At 40.5% G+C, this 23,090-nt stretch overlaps 1 long non-coding RNA gene across 1 annotated transcript in view; it reads right to left on the bottom strand.

Annotated features, from left to right (window-relative positions):
* Positions 1-22,804, bottom strand: part of LOC118763531 — a 27,397-nt gene extending 4,593 nt beyond the window's left edge. The window contains exons 1-2 of the long non-coding RNA XR_004999289.1: positions 22,794-22,804; positions 7,858-7,864 (exon numbers count right to left, since the gene is read on the bottom strand). This is a non-coding gene — a long non-coding RNA (uncharacterized LOC118763531). The remainder of the gene's footprint in view (positions 1-7,857; positions 7,865-22,793) is intronic.
* Between the last annotated feature and the right edge of the window lie 286 nt (positions 22,805-23,090).

The raw sequence follows: 23,090 nt of genomic DNA, 5'->3' as shown, positions 1-23,090 counted from the left end.
CAGGTGCCAGATGAGGCTGGCGAACGGCCACGATCGGATGGTGTTTGTTACGTGCCCACAGCACGGAGGCCAGTCGATACGGTACTGGCTACGGCCACGTTCGGATGGTTTTCTTGTTGTGCCACCGCACCTGGTACCGACAAAGATACAAATTCCATTGATGTTCATCTATTTTGATTTGATTTGATTTGATTTTCACTTGCCTCAACAGGTCTTCACAGGTCTTCACGTGTCCACAGGAAGGAAGGAAGGTATGCACAGGTGGACTGACTACGACGTCCCAAGTAGGGCCACGGGTTGGCCTGACTAGTCTTGCCGGGTCTTCGTTGGTGTTTTTATGTGCCACCGACACAGGTGCCAGATGAGGCTGGCGAACGGCCACGATCGGATGGTGTTTGTTATGTGCCCACGTCACAGAGGCCAGTCGATGCGGTACTGGCTACGGCCACGTTCGGATGGTTTTCTTGTGTGCCAACGTACTGGTACCACAAAGATAAAATTCCATTGATGTTCATCTATTTTGATTTGGTTTGATTGATTTGATTTGATTTGATTTTCACTTGCCTCAACAGGTCTACACAAGTGTCACACACTTGCCTCAACGTCTTCACAAGTGTCATAAGTAGGTGTCACACCTGCCTCAACAGGTCTTCACAAGTGTCATAAGTAGGAAGGTATGCACAGGTGGACTGACTACGTCGCCGGGTCTTCGGATGTGTTTTTATGTGCCGCCACCGACACAGGTGCCAGATGAGGCTGGCGAACGGCCACGATCGATGGTGTTTGTTGTGCCCCACAGCACGGAGGCCAGTCGATGCGGTACTGGCTACGGCCACGTTCGGATGGTTTTCTTGTGCCACCGTACTGGAACCACAAAGATACAAATTCCATTGAGTTCATCTATTTTGATTTGGTTTGATTTTCACTTGCCTCAACAGGTCTTCACAGTGTCACACACTTGCCTCAACAGGTCTCCACAAGTGTCCACACACTTGCCTCTGCCTCAACAGGTCTTCACAAGTGTCACACACTTGCCTCAAACATTCTTCCAACAGTGGTCATAAGAGGGGAAGGTATGCACATGTGGACTGACTACGGGGCGCCGTGTCTTCGGATGGTGTCTTTTTTATGTGCCACCGACACAGGTGCTAGATGAGGCTGGCGAACGGCCACGATCGCATGGTGTTTGTTTGTGCCCACACATGGAGGCCATCGATGCGGTACTGGCTACGGCCACGTTTGGGTGGGTTTTCCTTGTGTGCCACCGGCACTGGTACCACAAGAATACAATTCCACTGATGTTCATCTATTTTGATTTGTTTTGATTTGATTTTCATTTGCCTCAACAGGTCTTCATAAGTGTCACAAGAGTAAGGTATGCACATGAGGACGACTATGTCCCGTTTTGATTTGATTTTCACTTGCCTCAACAGGTCTTCATAAGTGTCACAAGAAGTAAGGTATGCACAGGAGGACTGACTATGTCCCAGGTAGGGGCCACGGGTTATGGCTGACTAGTCTGCCGGGTCTTCTCACGCACAGCATACTTCCATAGGTCTCGGTCTCTAGACATTTCCTTAGTGAGACCTAAAGTTCGAAGGTCGTGCTTCACCACCATCGCCAGGTTTTCGTGGGTCTACCTCTTCCACAGTTCCCTCAACTGCTAGGTGTAGCACTTTTGCACACAACTATCTTCAGCCATTCTCATCACATGACCATACCAGCGCAAACGTCTCTCTTGCACACACCAAACTGACGCTTCTTAGGTTCAACTTTTCTCTCAAGGAACTTACACTCTGACGATTATGAACACTGACATTACACATCCATCGGAGCATACTGGCTTCATTTCTTGCGAGCTTACGCATATCCTCAGCAGTCACGGCCCATGTTTTCACTACCATGTAGCATGGCTGTACGTACACATGCATCATACAATCTGCCTTTACTCTGAGCGAGAGGCCTTTTGTCACCAGCAGGGGTAAGAGCTCTCTAAACTTTGCCCAGGCTATTCTTACTCTAGCAGTTACACTTTCAGCACACCCACCCCCCGCTACTGACTGGTCTCCTAGGTAGCGGAAGCTATCAACTACTTCTAGTTTGTCTCCCTGAACGTGGCAGAAGTTGGTCTCTGCACATTTCCAGTGTTTTTGCTCCTGAGCATTTGCCACAGACAAAAACTATTTTCCTAGTTAGCCTTCCTTTGACATTGCTGCACCTCTTATGTGTCCATAGCTTACACTTGGTGCATCTTTAGAGTTTCTACCTACACCTTTTTACAGATCGAGCGGGGCCATCTACCTGAAGGCGTATGTGATTGATCTACCTTCCTACTTATTAGGACTTTGGTTTGGCTAGGTTGATTCTAAGGCCCTTCGATTCTAATCCTTGTTTCCACACCTGAACTTCTCCTCCAGTTCTGATAGTGACTCAGCAATTAGAGCAAGGTCATCAGCATAGAGGAGCTCCCAGGGGCAACCTGTCTTGAATTCCTCCGTTATTGCCTGGAGGACTATGATAAATAGGAGGGGACTGAGGACTGAACCTTGGTGGACCCCAACCCTATCCCGGAATTCTTCACTGTACTCGTTGCCAACCCTCACCTTACTAGCAGCGTCTCTGTACATGGCTTGCACAGCTCTCACCAACCATTCTTCTATCCCTAGTTTCCTCATTGACCACCAGATAAGGGATCGGGGACCCTGTCAAAGGCTTTCTCCAATCCAACAAAAAAGCCAGGTACAAGGGCTTATCTTTGGCTAGGTATTTCTCCTGCAGCTGTCTTACCAGGAATATAGCATCAGTAGTACTTTTCCTGGCACGAACACAAACTGCATATCGTCTAAGCTAACTCTCTCTCTAATTAGTTGGGCTATAACCCTCTCCGTAACCTTCATTACACCTGATCCAGCAGCTTGATGCCCCTGTAGTTATTTGTCTCAGGGCGTCGCCTTTACCTTTGTAGCAGTTGACTATTATGCTGCTACACCAGTCATTGGGTATGACCCCTCGTGTATCACCTGGTTAACTATACGGGTGACTACTAAGCTATAGCCGACACCACCAGATATTTTGAGCATCTCTGCAGTAATTCCTGATGGGCCTGGGGCTTTCCCTGTTTTCATGCTTCTAATTGCCTTATCTACTAAGGAACTGTTAACTCGGATTGCTGGTCCCTCTGTTGGGTCGACATTCGGCAGACTCTCTTTATCCCATTCATTTTCTTCATTCAGCAACCTATCATAGTGGTGTCTCCAGCCTCTCTCTTTGCATCCTCATTAAGCGCAAGTGAACCGTCATCCTTGCGAACACATTTCTCTCCTACCACGTCACGATTCTCTCTCACACACTGTCTTGCAACACGAAATACCTCAAGTCTTTCATCCTCACGACGCAGAACATTGGCAAATTTTTCCTTATCTGCCTCCCCTCTGGCTAGATAGACCTGTCTCCTGGCTTCCCTTCTGCAGACTGATACACTTCCCTGCTACCACCGTTCTTCCAGGCCTTCCAAGCCTGTTTCTTTTGTCTAATAGCCCTGTCAACAATATTGTTCCACCACCCACGTTATTTTGGGTCTTAAGGGGACTTTGCACCCAGCCACAGATCTGGTCAGCGGCTTTCAGCAGGTTGTCCCTCAGAAGCGTCCAGTTGTCTTCTACCCCATGCGTAGCTATACTCCCTTCCATTTCGTCTAAGGCTTCAATAACAATCTCTAAATCTCTGTCCATTCGCAGGGTCTTTAAGCTTCCAGACCCTTCTTCTCCATGTTGGTCGTCTTCTAGTCGCCCTCTTAGTCCTGATCCTAAAGTCACTACTACCTACCAGTCTATGTTGTGGGGTGCATTCTTCACCTGGGAAGGTTTTGGCATTTATAAGCAGCCATCTTTCCCTTTTTCTGGCAAGGATGTAGTCGATTTGGCTAGTATGCCGGCCCGATCGGTAGGTGACCAGGTGGCTTGTCGGTTTCCTGAAGTTAGTGTTGCAAATCATAAGACTATTCGCATCGCAGAACTCCAGCAGCCCTGGTTCCCTCCTCGTTGCGGGAACCATACCGTAGCCTCCATGCACGCCATGGAAGCCCCCAGCACATCGTCCACATGCCCATTGAAGTCACCAGCCACAAAGAGAGGTCCCTGTCGTTCGTCAATGATGAGGTCTGCAGTAGGTGTCATAGAAACAGTCTTTCTGTCCATCAGGTAGCCCTGGCTGAGGGGCATAGGCCGATATAATAGTTGCTAAACTATGATGGAGCACTAATCTATCTTAATTATTCTGTCACTTACTCTGACTACCTCGATTACCTTATCTACCCATTTTTCGGCGATAAGCATGCCCACACCCCCGACTCCGTCAGTATTCCCAGCCCAGAAAATCTTGTACCTCTGTCCTTTGCCTGTGAGGAACCTAGCAGAACCTCCTCTCCACCTCACTTCTTGAATGCAGCATATATCAACCCACCTCCGTTCAAGCAATTCAACTATCTCGCCAGATCTGCCTAGATATATATACATATATAGATATGTATATATATAAGTGTGTGTATATATATATGCATATAAATATATATATTATATATATATATAATAAATATATATATATATATAGATATATATATTCATTGGTACACATAGCAACATTACGTAACAATTACTTAACCTCAACCAGTCCAGCTCTCTTTAATACCATACCAAAATATGTCAAAACAAAAACGGATCCCATAAAATTCAAATGTTCACTGGACTAGTTTAAAAAAATCCTGGACGAACCTCTTACACCCAGATATGTCTCCAACAATAATAACTCTTTGCTAGAGGGGGCCATGATACCCCATATATGACTAAAAGACTCCACCAGGTGGTGTTATTGAGTTAGACATGGCCTGGGCCTATACTGGCCAAAACCTATCAAAGCTATCAAAGTTATATATATATATATATATATATATATGTTTCTTGGGAAGGTCATTACACCAATAATAACACATGCACTGGTTTCAATATCAAGTCTTCACTGTTAGTCAATTGATTATATATCTAACTAACCAAGTAATTGGTCATTTGTTTAATGTGCTGGTTTAATGGCAGACCTTGAAGAGAGAGGGCAAATCATTGATGAGGTCATTGAATAGCAACAACAGGACTTTCAATTACAAAGAAATGATTGATTGATTGTTTAATCAATTAATTAGTTGGCTAGATGTTTAACCAATTGACTAACAATAAAGAAGTGATATCGAACCAGTGCATGTGTTATTATTATTGGTGTAAATAAGGCAGCAAGCTGGCAGATTCGTTAGCATGCCAGGCAAAATGCTTAGCAGTATTTCGTCTGTCTTTACATTCCAAGTTTAAATTCTACCGAGGACGACTTTGCCTTTCATCCTTTCAGGGGTCAATATACTAAATATCAGTTGCATACTTGTGTCATTCTAATCGACTGGCCCCCTTGGTATAAATGACCCTCCCTACACACATCAAGATTTGTTTCAACACACGAATTCACATCAAGAATATCTGGCAAACTAAATACAAAAATGAAGTATTTATATATATATATATATACTTTTGAAAACTATTGAAAAGGTTGCAAGACAAAACGAAAATTTTAGCAAAATAAAAATAAGAAAAAAGTGGAAATTTTACCGGTGAGTGTGTTATATTATAAGGCACAAAAAGAAAATGACACAACAGAATATGCTTCAACAAACGAACTCATATAAAGAATCTTGCAAGCCAAATCTAAAAACGAAATATGCAAACACACACACACACACACACACACACATATATATAATAATATGAGGGAATATTATTCCAAACTTACTGTTTCAATATCACGTTATGATAAAAATTGGTATAATTTAATTTTTCATTATTGAATTGATAAAAGTGGTTTTTTTCTAATTTATATATATATATAATATATAATATATAGATATATATATATATATATAATATATATATATATATATAGATATATATATATATATATATATATATATACCCCATACATATATATACATTTACATATTTACAATTATATATATATATGCATAATATGTATTATACTACATACATACATACATACATATATATATATATATATATATATATATATATATATATATACTTATATATAAATGTGTGTGTGTGTGGTGTGTGTGTTGTGTGTGTTAGTGTGTATATGTGTGGTTGACTCTCAAAGTTTCCTTCTACCAATTTCATTTTGCCGTATTGAATCTGTTACAGAAAGTTCTTTTCCCGAATGCCCTACGGTGGACTCATATCCATAATAATGTGCTTGTGAAGTAGGTTTTTTAACCAGACACACACACACACACACACACCCACGAGAAGCTTCTTTCAGTTTCTACCAAACAAATCCTCTCTCTCAAGGCTTTGGCTGGCCAGGGCTTAAGTAGGAGATACTTGCTCAAGATGCTATGCAGTGGAACTGAACCTAAAGCTATAGGATTGCAAAACAAGCTCCATAGCCACATCCCCACCACTACCACCCTGCTGTCCCTGCTATTTTTATTCATATTCTCATATAGGTGTAGCTGTGTGGTAAGAAGTTTGATTCCTAACCACATGGTTGTCAGTTGAGTCTCTCTTCATGGCACCTCAGATCAGTGTCTTCTGTTATAGACTTGAGCCAACCAAAACCTTGTCAATAGATTTGCAAGACTGAAACTGAAAGAAGCCCATTGCTTTTTGGACTTACACTATTTCTTAAAAACATCAATAACGATTTCCTCACTGTTATTGCCTTCCCTGTATATTGCACAAATGAAATTCTTTTCTCCCAAATAAATTGCACTGCATATTCAAGGCTCTGACAAAGCTGGAGGGTGTTATTCAGGCACCCAACTATGAGCCCATCATCATCATCATCATCATTGTTTAACGTCCACTTCCCATGCTAGCATGTGTTGGACGATTTGACTGAGGACTGGCAAACCAGATGGTTGCGCCTTACTCCAATCTGATCTGGCAGAGTTTCTACAGCTGGATGCCCTTCCTAACGCCAACCACTCCAAAAGTGTAGTGGGTGCTTTTACGTGCCACCAGCACGAGGGCCAGTCAGGCAGCACTGGCAACGGCCACGCTCAAATGGTGCTTTTTATGTGTCACCTGCACAGGAGCCAGTCCAGCGGTGTGTCTTATAGCAGAAACAACTGCAAGCTAATGAAGTGCATTACACAACCATCGTTTTTCTTGTGTCACCTCTTTTTCTTTTTACTGCTCTATACTCGTCTAACATTTTCTTCTGAAATATCCGTATATTCAGTTCTATATCAGGTTATTAGTCTCATAAGGCCTTAGTGAAATATACATGTGTGTGTGTGTGTGTTTGTGTTCACGTGTTTGTGTGTATGTTTGTGTCTGTGTCTGGCCTCTGCCACTGCTTGACAACCAGTGCTGGTATACTCTTTACTCTTTTACTCTTTTACTTGTTTCAGTCATGTGACTGCGGCCATGCTGGAGCACCACCTTTAGTCGAGCAAATCGACCCCGGGACTTATTCTTTGTAAGCCCAGTACTTATTCTATCGGTCTCTTTTTGCCGAACCGCTAAGTGACGGGGACGTAAACACACCAGCATCGGTTGTCAAGCGATGGTGGGGGGACAAACACAGACACACAAACATACACACACACACATACATATATATATATATATATATATATATATATATACATTATATACGACAGGCTTCTTTCAGTTTCCATCTACCAAATCCACTCACAAGGCATTGGTCAGCCCGAGGCTATAGCAGAAGACACCTGCCCAAGATGCCACGCAGTGGGACTGAACCCGGAAACATGTGGTTGGTAAGCGAGCTACTTACCACACAGCCACTCCTGCGCCTGTTTATGTCCCTGTAACTTAGTGATTTGGCAAAAGAGTCTCAGTAGAATAAGTACTAGGTTTAAAACACTATAGGCACTGCAGTTAGTTCATCTGATTAAAAGTTCTTCAAGGCAGTGCCCCAGTATGGTCGCAGTCTAATGACTGAAACAAAAAGAAAAAAAATAACGATAAAAGACACAGGAGTGGCTGTGTGGTAAGTAGCTTGCTAACCAACCACATGGTTCCGGGTTCAGTCCCACTGCGTGGCACCTCGGGCAAGTGTCTTCTGCTATAGCCTTGGGCCGACCAATGCCTTTGAGTGGATTTGGTAGACGGAAACTGAAAGAAGCCTGTCGTATATATGTATATATATATATGTATGTGTGTGTATGTTTGTGTGTCTGTGTTTGTCCCCCTAGCATTGCTTGACAACCGATGCTGGTGTGTTTACGTCCCCGTCACTTAGCGGTTCGGCAAAAAGAGACCGATAGAATAAGTACTGGGTTTACAAAGAATAAGTCCTGGGGTCTATTTGCTCGACTAAAGGCGGTGCTCCAGCATGGCCACAGTCAAATGTCTGAAACAAGTAAAAGAGTAAAAGAGTAAAAGAGTACACATGCACGTATTATATGCAGTGCTAGTAATTAGTTATGACAACCCACTGAACCTCAGAGTGGTAAATGGCATCTGACAGGGGCAGCTTAATCAATAAAAACAGAGGGCTTGGTAACCATGTCGAATATGGAAACAGGTTTCCAGATTCAACGTCATAATAACAGCTACAGATGAGATGGGGGACAGAGAAACCGGGATCAGGGATGGCATGATTTGGGCGGAAGGGGTGAGAAGAAGGAAGCCAAAGAGTGGAAACTGTTAGGAGTTTGAAAACAGTAGAAGTGGAGAGGGGGGAAGGAGAGAAGGTTGATGGGGACACTAATTTGAAGGAAAGTGAGAGACGTATCAGAGATGAAGAAGGTGAAAGGAATCGACAAAGGATGGGTAAGAACTTAGATCTGTATATAAGAGAATAATGGCACCGAGTGAGTCTGCAAAATCATCATCATCATCATCATCGTTTAACGTCTGCTTTCCATGCTAGCATGGGTTGGACGGTTCAACTGGGGTCTGGAGAGCCCGAAGGCTGCACCAGGCCAGTCAGATCTGGCAGTGTTTCTACAGCTGGATGCCCTTCCTAACACCAACCATATATATTTCTTTATTGCCCACCCACCAAGGGATAAAGAGAGAGGGGACAAACAAGGACAGACAAAGGGATTAAGTCGATTACATTGACCCCAGTGCGTAAGTAGTTCTTATTTAATCGACCCCAAAAGGATTGAAAGGCAAAGTCGACCTCGGTGGAATGGGAGCTCAGAATGTAATGGCAGATGAAATACCACCAAGCATTTCGCCCAGTGTGCTAACGATTCTGCCAGCTCACCACCATTTCTGCCAGACATGGCTGTGTGGTAACAAGCTTGCTTCCCAACCTCATGACTCCAGGTTCAGTCTCACTGCATGGCACCTAGGTCAAATGTTTTCTACTATAGCCTTGGGCAGACCAAAGCCTTGTTAGTGGATTTGGTAGATAAAAACTGAAAGAAGCCTGTCATATCTATCTATCTATCTATCTATCTATCTATCTAACTATCTATCTATCTATATATATATATATATATATAATATATATATATATATATGTATGTGTGTGTGTATGTGTGTGTGTATATTTGTGTGTCTGTGTTTGTTCTTCCTCCATCACTTGACAACCAATGTTTGTGTGTTTACATCCCTGTAACTTAGTGGTTCAGCAAGAGACTAATAGAATAAGTACTAGGCTTACAAAGAATAAGTCCTGTGGTCAATTTGTTCGACTAAAGGTGGTGCTCTAACTTGGCACTGAAACGAATAAAAGAATATAGCTCTGGGATGGAATCAGTAAACGGTGTGGAACTCAACATTGCCAACAAGTTGTCTCATTTGGGAGCCATTCTTTTGCCCATAGCCTCTTCATAACTTAGTCATAGATCTCTCTTGTGAATGTGTAAGAATTGATAGGAAAAACAAGTTAAGCTACACGGAGAAGGTTGAAGATTCTATGATAAAGACTGATACGGAGGTTGAGGAAGTGGTAAACAACACAGAGATCGTGTTGTATGGGTTGATGGTAACTAAAGAACTTTTGTCTACAAAGGATCGATTTTTTTGTCAACAGAACAAACTTCAGAGGACTGATAAGCAGAAATATTGTTTTCTAAATAAGTAAATTCAACTTCACGTATTGACTATTGCTCTTGTTTGTGATAATAAATGTATGTATGCATTTCTCTCTCTCTCTCTCTCTCTCTCTCTCTCTCTCTCTCTCTCTCTCTCTCTCTCTCTCTCTCTATCTATCTATCTATCTATCTATCTATCTATATATATATATATATATATATCAAAATAAGCAACAAGGATATCCAAGGTAGAGTAGTACAATTGTTTCATGCTACTTACATCAGTTTTAAAATGTCGAGCAATCTTCAGCCACATATAGATTGCTCGACATTTTAAAACTCATGTAATACTTACAGTGGTTAATAAAAGGTAGTAGCATGAACTGATTGTACTACATTACCTTGGAAATCCTTGTTGCTTATTTTGATTATAATCACACCATTTGATTTATATGGATAATACCATACAAAATTCTGGTGCCTTAAACTTAAGTACCATATTCATCTGAATCTAAATTTTGCTGAACTGATATATATTATATATATATAATATATATATATATATATATATATATACAAACACACGTACACACACACATGCATACATACAGGCATATATCTATGCATGCATGTATGTACATATGTATAGACATATACGCACACCAATCGCATACCACACATATAGTCTTTGGGCAATTTGGTATTGCAATTTGTCAACAGCGAGTTTGTCATTAGTCAATTCATTGTTTAATTTATTCATCATCAGTCACTTTGATTATGAATGGTTTTACAATTTCTAAATGCGATTATCAACTGAAAGAAATGGCCAATCTATTGTTCAGTTTGAACTGTGCATGTGAAAAAGCAATTGTTTCTTGATTCAAGGCGTCAAGTTGATGTTTAATGTCATGTCATCACAAGTGATTCCTGCAGTGTTCTGTCGATGTTTTACATAATACAGTTTCTATTACATACTTTTGGTTTTGTTTAAGAGGCCTGGAGATGAATGAACTGCAACAATCCATGATTGTTCTTGAGAATTGTAAAGTTGTGAAGTGGTTTCCTGTCGCCTTCTTCACCACAGTGTGATGGCCGTATCTAGGCTCACCAGAACACCTACTGTTTAATTAAGATTTGCAGGTGTTCATCACTCAAGCATCATCAACCGAGATACTTGTGCTGCACTGCTGCTGCTGCTGTTGCTGTTGCTGTTGAGCGAATGGTCTTCGTCCCAGAGCTCGCAAGATGGAAGAAGTCCGAAACGTGGTCCTTTGCTATTTGTAAGACCCACAGAAGAGAAAACAGGTCAATCCCTGACACCAAGAGCATCGATGGATGGCTGAATGCGCATGCAGGCTCAGCGGTTGCATAGGAAGTTGGGGACAAGAAACAGGAAGAAAGAGTGAGAGAAAGTTGGGGCGAAAGAGTACAACAGGAGTTGCCACCACCTCCAGCCGGAGCATCATGGAGCTTTAGGTGTTTTCGCTCAATAAACACACACAACACCCGGTCTGGGAATTGAAACCGCGATCCTCCGACCGTGAGTCTGCTGCCCAAACCACTGGGCCATTGCACCTCCACTGCTGCTGTTGCCTAGTGCAGGGCATGGCTAGGTCTATCTAAAGGCAGTCTAAACTTGCCCTGTCACAGCAATGTCCTTGGGGAAATGCTGTTTTTAATGATTCCATTGCTGCTACCCAAACAGCATTCTTCCCCCTGCTGTTGCTGGGATTCTCCTTTCAGTTGCCTTTTACAACACACAGAGGATACGGGAAGGTATTCTTTTAGAACCCCACCCTTGGGCTAAGTCTGCATTCACAAAATGGTATAACATCATGAGAAACCATACTCTGAGGATCAAGACCAAGATCCGTATATTGAACTGGTCTATCTACATTGTGTTAATGTATGGCAGTGAGACATGGTCTTTAACATCAGAAACGAGAAGGTGCTTGGAGAGCAGGGAAATCTGGTTCTTCAGGAGAATATTGAGGATAGCATGGACAAAGTGTGTAATGAAGAGGTGATGAGCTAGGCTGTGGTAAATAGGAAACTGCTTTATGAGATCAGGGCCAAGCAACTGAGATTTCTCAATCCTGTGATGAAGAATTTGGCCTGGAGAATTTAAGGATGACTGGAAAGATTGAAAGTGGTGGTGGTGATGGTGGTGGTGGTTTTGGTGGTGACGGCGGTGGTGGTGATGATGACGATGGTGGTGGCAGTAGCAGCGAGGATGGTGCTGCTGCTGATGATGGTGGTGGTGGGGACGATGATGATGATGATGATGATGAGGATGAAAGTTTTAATGATATATCGGAGGTAAAGTTTGGAGAATTTTGTTGAGAGGATAACGGACAGTTTGAATGTTCAAATCCTGTCACTTGCATTATGTTGAGGTTGTAAGTTCCATTTCAGTTTTCTGAGCTGTAATGAGACAGCACAATCAAGGGGCAGTTATTCAACCACAGGTGGCAAGGATTACATCACCAAAGTTGTTTCAAATGCTTCTCATCGAAGAATTTATCTGACATATTGGCATCTTATCCAAGTGGATATTTGTTTTTTGCTCTCACACTGACGGTTAGTGCTCCAGCATGGCTTTGGCTCTAAATGTTTTAAACAAACTAAAGAGATAAAGGATCGCCATAGAAACTAGCAGATAGGCACCGACTCAACAGACTGTGGTGGTCTTTGAAAGAACAGAGAATATATTGTGTAAAATATGATAGCTGTCAGATCAAAAGAAATTATCATCACCACCACCACCACCATCATCATCATTATTATCATTATTATTAGTATTGCTATTATTATTATTATTATTATTAGTAGTAGTAGTAGTAGTAGTAGTAGTAGTATTGCTACTATTATTATTATTATTATTATTATTATTATTTTTATTATTATTATTATTATTATTATCATTATCATTACTATTATTATTATTATTATTATTATTATTATTATTGTTATCATTATTAGTATTACTACTACTACTATCATTATTATTATTATTATCGTTACTATTATTATTATTATAATTATTATTATTATTATTATTATTATCATTACTATTGTGAGACACAATGACCAAAGTGGAATCGGTGGAACTTTTGAACTTTGATTCCTGAGATCCTATCATATGTTTTATGTTGCGTTATGATCTCCAGCAAAACACTTAACCTAGCAAGCTTGAAATGATGGCAAGATTGTTTGTTCCTTCTCTCTCTCTCTCTCTCTCTCACTCTTTTTTTTTTAATATTTCTCGCTTTGAACTTTAAGACTAATAAATAAAAATATATTTTTTAAAAATCAAAATTGAATTTCAACCACAATTGATTTTAAGAAATCTGAAATTTGAATTTTTTGCTTACATATTCAGAGTATAATATCATTGGATTAATCTCTGTCTGTTGCTTACCTCTAGCTTTTTCCCCTTCAGCTCAAAATTATCTTTTAAGGCAAATTAAAGCTCAAAAATTATTTCTAAGTCTTTCTCTAAATGCTACAAAACCTCCGTTTATTGAGCAAGCAGATTTGTGTTGTGGATGCTTTGTGGACAAATTGTAGTTATGATACCCATGCCAGTGACACGTTAAAAGCACCATCCGAATGTGGCAGTCGCCAGCGCCGCCTGACTGGCGTCCGTGTTGGTGACACGTAAAAGCACCAACCGATTGTGGCCGTTTGCCAGCCTCATCTGGCCCCTGCGCTGGTGACACGTAAAAAACACCCACTACATTCACTGAGTGGTTGGCATTAGGAAGGGCATCCAGCTGTAGAAACACTGCTGCCAGATCAGAGTGGGGCCTGGTGCAGCCTCCTGGCTTCCCAGACCCTGGTCGAACCGTCCAACCCATGCTAGCATGGAAAACGGACGTTAAACGATGATGATGAACATCCAGTAACACTCAAGCACATTTCTTGTTGTTGTTGTTGTTCCAGCAAATAAAGGTCAAATTTTCCTTTAATTAAATTTTTGGAATTAATTTTTAATTCATTGAAATTATTTCCTCGTTTCTTTGAAGATTACTTAGAAATTCCTTCCGGCTTTTTGTTTTTCTTATTCTAACTAAGCATAAATTTATGTTTAAAAGAATTTTTTTGCCTACCTTATTCACTTCATTTGTACACATTTGATTTATTTCAATCTAAACCATTTGTTTATTCAAGTTAAATAGGTTATTGTTTATTTTCTCTAACTAAGAAGCGAATTCCAATTCACTTAGAATATTTTACATTTGCCATTCACACATTTGCTGTAAATAAATTCATTTCCAAGAAAATTTCAATTCTAGTATAAATTTCTGGATTTTTCATTTCAAGTTTGGTGCATAAAATTACTATTTTATTTCAACAATTTGCAATTTGGAAAAAAGTTATCATAATCTGAAAGATGGGGAAAAAACTTCCACAGGAATTCTAGTGTTTAAAAATTTATTCTGTGATATTGTCACATGATTGTTATGTAACAGCTGATGTATCATTATGTAACTATTGACATTATGCCATTGATATGCAATAGTTGCTATTATATCGATAATATTTTTTTTTACTCTCTACTTTATCCTATGATGTAATTGTGTTACAACAGCATTGTTATGCAATAATTGTCATGGTGTACAGTAACCGTGATGACGTCATCGCTGTGTAATAAATGTGATGATATCATCCTGATGTGAAAGCTATGATAATGTTCGTTTTATTTGATGGGTGTGAAGGTGCATGACTAAGTGGTTAGAGCGTCGAGCTTATGATTGTGAGGTTGTGAGTTTGATTCCTGGACCGGGCTGTGTGGTGTTCTTGAGCAAGACACTTTATTTCACGTTGCTCCAGTTAACTCTGCTGTAGAGATGAATTGCAGCATCACTGGTGCCAAGCTGTATCGGCCTTTGCCTTTCCCTTGGATAACATCAGTGGTGTGGAGAAAGGAGGCTGGTATGCATGAGTGACTGCTAGTCTTCCATAAAACCACCTTGCCCAGACTTGTGCCTCAGAGAGTAGCTTTCTAGGTGCAATCCCATGGTCATTCATGAGTGAAGGGTGTCTCTGTTTCAATGGCTTTTGTTTGGAAAGACAGTAACCTTCACAGCTGTTCCAGGGCAAATGAGGCCAACTTGGTTCCTTTTAAATATGCAAGTAGAGACAACAGAAAAAAACATGGACAGGGTGAGAATTTTGTGGAAGATCAGTTTTTGAAGGTGGAAGGAATGGTTGTTGTGTTAGTAGAGCACTTGGAGGTGTCACAATATGAGTGATAAGAACGATGAGATGAGTGACTCAGGTGGATTTTAATGAAGATAGCATATGACCAGCAAGGTGGAAGGAAAAGAGAGTTGAAGAAATAAGGAAAAACTGTAAACCAGACGGATACTTATAAGTACAGGGTTCACTTATTGGTGGCCACTTGTCGTCATGAAAGATGAGGACTTGCAACCACCATCATCTCTGATAAGAGATTACAGATCATCTAAAGTAACTTAAGATATGAAGAAATCAGGGATATGATGCTGAGCACTGGAGATTTAATGGCTCTTCTGACACATTTGAAGCAAAATGAGGAAAATGTTCTTTTCTACTCTAGGAACAAGGCCCAAAATTTTTTGGGAGGGGGCCAGTCAATTAGATCAACCCAAGTATGCAACTGGTATTTAATTTATTGACCCTGAAAGGATGAAAGGCAAAGTCGACTTCAGTGGAATTTGAACTCATAGCGGAAAGACAAGTGAAATACCGCTAAGCATTTCACTCGGCATTCTAATGGTTCTGCTATCTTGCTGCCTTAAAATGAGGAAAATATACTTTTTACTCCTGGAACAAGGCCCTAAATTTTTGAGGAGGGGGCCCAGTCGATTAGATTGACACCAGTATGCAACTGGTACTTAATCTATTGACCGTGAAGGGATGAAAGGCAGTCAACCTAGGTGGAATTTGAACTCAGAATGTAAAGACAGACAAAATACTGCTAAGCCTTTTGCCCGGTGTGCTAATGTTTCTGCCAGCTTGCAGCCTGTGCACAAGCAGGGATTTAAGCACAGTGGGTCAAATGGGGGTCAAAACACACAGCTGGTCAAGTGATAGAATTGTTTGAACAGAGTACAAAATACAATGTAGTTTTTCTCCCATATCTCTACAATTTGAGTTCAAATCCCATGACAGTGAGATTTACCTTTCATTCTTTTCAGATTATTATCTTAAAAAGCAACTGGGCCAAGTGGAATGCTTTGTTGGAATTGTTTAGGGTGCTGGATGAGGTACCCCACAGTTTTTGCTATGATTCTTTACGTTTTGAGTTCTTGGCTGAGAGACAAGGTTCCCTAGTTGGTTTAACATTCCATCCACCTAGTTCTTTGAGGATGTGTTGCAGGCAATCATGTTAAATCTCTGGTTAATCTTTTATCTTCTACTATTTACATGTTTCCTTTTTTAGACTGTGGCCATGCTGGGGCACCGCCTAGAAGAAATTTTAGTTGAATGAAATATATATATATATATATATATATATATATATATACGATGGGCTTCTTTCAGTTTCTGTTCACCACATCCACTCCCAAGCCTGAAATTATAATAGAAGACACTCGCAAGGGGCTGAACCCAAAACCATGTGGTCTGGAAGCAAGCCTCGTACCATGCAGCCATGCCTGTGCCTGGTTTGAGGTTTATTATCTTCCATTTTCTCACCATTCTCAAAAGACCTGAAAGAAAGGTTCACAAATGCTGTTTTTCCCTCCAAAACTGAGCAGCAAACCTACGTGGTTAAGTGATTGGTTTCATTTCTTTGAGGATTGAACTTGTGATCTTCAGGTTGTTAATTATTAAATATTTCTATCTCTCACTGTCAATCTCCTTCCCCCCTCTCATAGTCTATCTCCCTTCCCTCTCTCTCATTGTCTCTCTACCCCTCTCATTGTCCCCCCTCTCTCATTGTCCCTCCCCTCCCCCTCTTTCTCGTTGTATCTTTCCATCTCTTTCCTCCAATAATTTCATCCTCAAGTTGAACGCTTCTCTGTTAATGTCTGCACAAAATAAACTCTGATTTAAATCTATGAGTTCCAAGTTCAATTAAGGATGGTCTTTTAGACGAAGTAACAGGAATCCTTTAATCTTTTACCAAAGATATACCCTCAGCAAAGCCAGTGTTGGTATTCAGCAAGTAAAAGAGTGGTAATATTTGGTTAAAATATAGAATCTTTGTAAAACTTTTTTTTTACCGTTGTTTATTATTATGATTATTAGTAGTGATAGAAATGATGGTGGGTTATTAGTAGCAATAATGGTAACGGTTGTAGTGGTAAAGGTGGTTGTAGTAGTGATAAAAAAAAAGGTTGAAGTAATAGAAGTTGTGGTTATGATGGCATTAGTGATTGTAGTTGTGGTGGTTCTAGTAGAGGTGATGGTGTTGGTGGTGATAAGGGTGGAATTTTTATATAATAAAATTTCAAGCTACACCCCAGTCATTTCGACCCCACCCCCCTTGCTATGTTGTGTGTGAGGGTTAGGGTTAGTGATTCCCATTGTTTATGCTTATGTTTGACCTTGTAGTTCCACTTAGTTCTGCTGCACCACACAGAAAAAAATATTAGTAAATCGCATTTTATCAATTTCTAGCTTAGCTTAGCAACAATAAAATATCATTTATTTCAGTTTAACATCTGACCCTGTTTGCTTGACTTTTTTTTTTCTTTTTTTTAGTTTTTTTTAGTTTTTACTCTTTTATGTTTTGCTGGAACCAAACCAACCAAAAAATAAATCCAGCCAACCCTTCTCTTCAACTCCTAACAAACAATAAACAAATATTTCATTTACCACGACTCCACAAACCCTCACCACAAACCCACCACCACCATCACCACCACTACCACCACCGTCACCGCCACTGCCACCGCCACTGCCACAACCACCAGTACCATTACGGCTGTAGAGTCTACACCGCCAGGAATATTTTTCATCACATTACTAAAAAAGCAAAACAAATTTGGCCCAAAACTCCAGGGTTTTGAGTAACTCTTGTAGTAATCTCAGCTAATACACATGAGAGAAATATAGAATATGATCATTTGAAGAATTTCTAAAGATTTCTGGAAGAAATCAATGAAGCAGGTACCATCTTTGCAGGAGATTTAGAAAGTCTGTTCACCAATGGTCAGGAGTAGCGGTTCTCAACCTTTTTATTTTCTAGACCAGATTCAAAACCTGGATTGTTTTGTGGGGTGGGGCACACCAGAAAGAGTAAAAAAAGAGCCAATTAAAGAAGAATTTACTCTATTTATTGAGGAAAAAGTGGAGGCACGTGGCTTAGTGGTTAGGGTGTCAGCACCATGATCGTAAGATTGTAGTTCTAATTCCTGGATTTGGCAACGTGTTGTGTTCTTGAGCAAAACACTTCATTTCACGTTGCTCCAGTCCACTCAGCTGGCAAAAATGAGTAACGTTGCAATGGACTGGCGTCCTGTCCAGCTGGGGAACACATATGCCATTAAAACTGGGAAACTGGGCCCGGCTAGGTTTTAAAAGGGCGCATTTATTATTTTTTTATTGAGGGAAAACTATCAAGGGCCACTGGAAGGCTGCTTAAGGGCTTCATGTGGCTCTGAGGGCTATGGCTGAGAACTGCTGGCCTTGAAGTGGAAACAATAGAAATTATGCTAGACATGACAAATAATTGAGACTTTTGGTAATTTGCTGTGCTTGAGAAGCCATGTCAAGACAAGTCAAATCATAGTCGTGGCCAGAGCTGGTGACACATAAAAGATGCCTGTGCTAGTGACATGTGTTAGTGGCACCTGTGCCACTAACACATAGAAGGTATCCATGATGTTGAGTCATAAAAGGCACATACTACACTCTTGCAATGCTTGGCATAAGGAAGAGCATCCATCTGTAGAAACTAAGCCAGATCAGATTGGAGTCTGGCAAACCAGACCTCAGTCAAATCGTCCAACCCATGCTAGCATGGAAAGTGATGATGATGATGATATATATATATGTATCTATATATGGGAGGTTGTTGTGCCCTAGCTTATGTGCTGCTTCTTTTAGAGTCTTTAATAAAAATAATAATAATAATAATAATAATAATAATAATAATATAATGATAATAATAATAATGATAATAATAATAATAATAATAAGAAGAAGAAGAAGAAATAAATAAATAAATAATTGTATAAAAAATGGAAAAGAAAGAGATGCCACAAGAAAAGAATATAAGAGATGCCATGACAATATAGCCAGGCTTGTCTATTGGACACTTTGCAACAAGTTTGGACTTGACAGAGCAAAGAATTGGTATGACCACAAACCCAAAGACATCATCGAAAGAGTCTATTGAGATTTTGAAAGAAAATTCCCACCGTCTTCTGATCTGCCAGAGAGAAGTTATCACCTTCCACCAGAATTCTTTTTAAAATCCTCTTTTTTTTTGACTGTCAATCAATAATGTTCCACCTGAGTTAAAGGATTATTTGCTTCTCTGTCTTCGACACTTCCCTCCTGCTTTCGCAATCCTTTCTAATTCTGTGACTTACTCGCATGATCATCCGTTATAAGACCTTATACATGCTTATGTCCCTTGAATTTTATTTAAATGATTATTTATGTAATTATATGATTGTTAATTTGTTATATAACAATACTTCTCTTGCTGTAACTCTCCTTCCCACTAATTTGGTTGCCTTTGGCTCTCAGTCGAATTTACAACCATTTTTTTCTCAATTCTTCTGAGGCCAATTCTACTGAGGCTTGGAGGATTTTCAACCTCTTGGCAGCTAGACATTCAGGCAGACTCAGCATTAGCTGGAAGTCGATCTTTTTCTTTTAATTGCTTTTATTTTTCTTTAATTTTATCACACATCTTCCTACCCTTATATGCTCTACTGGGTTTCCTTATTGTCTCTTGAGTGACTGACCGTTATATTGCTTTTTAAGCTAATCCCTCGTCTCTCATATCTAAGAACTTTCCATCCTGTCTGTATTCTTTTCTCTTTTTCATGTTCTATATATCTTTCCACCGACTTCTTCCTTCATTTCTAACGCTATTTTGACCAGGTTCTTCCTCTTAAGCCTTTTCTCTGCTAGTGCGTACATACGCTTGTATGCAACTCTGTATAGCTGTCAGCTGAGCCCAGAACTCACTGGTTTGTGTGAAGAATTTGTTAATTTCCTTTTGCTGGACACTGAAAGGAGATCTGTCCAGTGCAATAAAATAACTCCTTCTATCTGCATCGGTAACTCAGTTAACTATTTAATGTTACGAAGGGAAAGTTAGTGAGTTCAATTTCCACCTGTCGCATTTGCCTTTCATTCTTTCGATGTTAATTAAATAAGTACCAGTTGTATATTGGAGTTGATGTAACCCTTCCCCTGAAATGACTGATCTTGTACTAAAATTTGAAAGCAATTGTAAATTCAAGAGATTGGTAAAGTTTATTTGTCGTGGTGACAGGAAATGTGCTTGAGTGTTTGTACGAATGTATGTATATAATTATTTATTGGCAGAATTGTGTTTGTCTATGAAATCCAACCCACATCCTTCACTTGTCCTCTTCTTCAATACCACCACCATCCATTCCTTCCTGCCCACTTTAACTTGTCATCATAACTGTAACTCTATACATGGTTGTTTGATGTATTGTACCTCTCTACCTTCCTGTCCCCTTCCTCTTCACAATACATTAATCTCTCCCTTTCTTTTGTGGTTGCATGAGAGCTGTATCTCTCATGCAACCACAACCTTTTGACCCATCCCTTCATTTACCTCACATCCTTGGCTTCACTCACTCTCACACAGCCTTCTTACTAAGCAAGTGTCCCCTCCACAAAATCAATCTCTCAACTTCATGGTAAATAAATTTTACTGATCTTCAGAACTTTATATTGACTGATTTTTCCTGATGCAGACAATCACCAGTTTCCTTTGATTCTGGCTATTACCCTATTTCAATGTTATATTATTGAAAAGGTATTTTAATGAAGTGAATAGCACTAACATGCTATCTTAAAGATAGATTTTTGGCAGTGAGGTGGGCTTTTATATATTATTTAGTGTGTAATTTTTGTTAAGAGCAATATGATAAAATATATGAAACTGAGGGTAAAAATTATTGTGGAAAGGTTGAGAATAAATGAATGCAGTGGATGCTTTGTTGGCCCAAAAGATTTATAGTTGTTATTTGGTGCTCCTCAGTCAGCTTTAATTCATTAAAGCATTCTAATCAAGACAATCCAGTTGTTTTAGTATATCAAGTACTACATTCTCTTAAGTATCCTTCTTTGTAAGTGAATTGATTGAAATATAGTTGCTATTTCTAGCAATTGTTTGACTGTGTAAAGGCTCTTAATTATAACAAGGGATTGGCTATAAGCCTCTCCACAAACTAGAAAAAGAGGCGCCTAAAGGCGCTATTATCACCTTAAAGACTCCATGTTTTATTTTTCGTAGTTTTTAAGGTGGTAACAGCATCTTTAAGCATCTATTTTTCTAGTGCATGGGGAATCTTATAGCCAATCCTTTCTTATAATTATGTATATAATTAGTAAAACCACCTGATTGGCACTCGTGCCAGTGGAACATTAAGAGCACATCCGAAAGTGATTGTTGCCAGGGCCACAGATTGGCTCTCATGCCGGTGACTCATGAAAAGCACCATCCGAGCGTGATCATTGCCAGTGTCGCCTTACTGGCACATGGAAAACAACATTTGAGTGTGGTCATTGCCAGTGTTGCGCGACTGACTCCTGTGCAGGTAGCACGTAAAAACACCTTTTGAGCATGGTCGTTGCCAGAACTGCCTGACTGGCCTTTGTGCCAGTGGCACGTAAAAGCACCCACTACACTCTCAGAATGGTTGGTGTTAGGAAGGGCATCCAGCTGTAGAAACTTTGCCAGATCAGATTAAGCCTGGTGCAGCCTTCTGGCATGCCAGTCTTCAGTCAAACTATCTAACCCATGCCACCATGGAAAGCGGACGTTAAACGACTACGATGATGATGATGGTGATATATATATATATATATATATATATACACACACACACACATATATATATATATATATACCGGATTCCCGTTTGCGCCGTGAACAGGAATTAATCTTCTCTCTTCGCACTTATACGCCATTTGGTCTCAACTCTCCCCCCTCCTCATCTAACCCCCTCTCCCCCCTCCTCATCTAACCTCCCCCCGACCCCTACTTCTCTTCAGTCCTTCATCCTTTCACCCCTACTCCTCTTCCCTTCTTCCCTCTTTCTCCCTCCCTCCTTCTTCCCTCTTCCCCTTCCCTCTTTCTCTCTGCTCCCTCACTCCCCTTCTCTCTCTCTCCCCCTCTCCCGCTATCCTCCCCTCCCCCCCCTCTCCCTTCCTCCCCCTCTCCCTTCCTCCTCTCTCTTCCTCCTCTCCCTTCCTCCTCTCCCCTCCTCCTCTCCTCTCCTTCCTTCTCCCCTTCTCTCCCCTCCTCTTCTCCTCTCCTTCCTTCTCCCCCTTTCCCCTCCTCTTCTCCCCTTTCCTTCTCCCCTCTTCTCCCCTTTCTTTCTCCCCCCTCACCACACCCCCTATCTCCCCCTCATCTCTCCCCCTCACCCCCCTCTTCCCTCATCTCCCCTCTCTACATTACACCATACGACTTTACACATCACATCATATATACATACACACGTCCAGACCTCTCATACGCACTAATACTCTCTCATACACACACACACACTCATACACACACACACACTCTTATGTTGGAGCGAGGTCATTTAACCCTATTATCTCCCCTAATTTCGCTCTTGTGTCTCACGTTTGATCTTTGACTTCTGGCCGAAATCAGATCGCCATGTTGATTCGCTAGCCTCTGCACGCATTTTTTTTCTCTCCTTCTTTCTGTGTTTCTTCTCATATGATTTTGTAATATGCTTTACTGTATATATCTTTGTAATATGCTTTACTGTATATATCTTTGTATATATTTATAAATCTTTGTGTCAGAGAGAGAAGAGAGGGAGGGAGGGTGAAGTGAGCGTGTTATGATATT

The sequence above is a fragment of the Octopus sinensis genome, linkage group LG5 (assembly GCF_006345805.1).
Source record: "Octopus sinensis linkage group LG5, ASM634580v1, whole genome shotgun sequence".
Taxonomy (NCBI): domain Eukaryota; kingdom Metazoa; phylum Mollusca; class Cephalopoda; order Octopoda; family Octopodidae; genus Octopus; species Octopus sinensis.
Note: the sequence above shows the minus strand (reverse complement) of the source record. Positions and strands in the feature narration are given on the sequence as shown.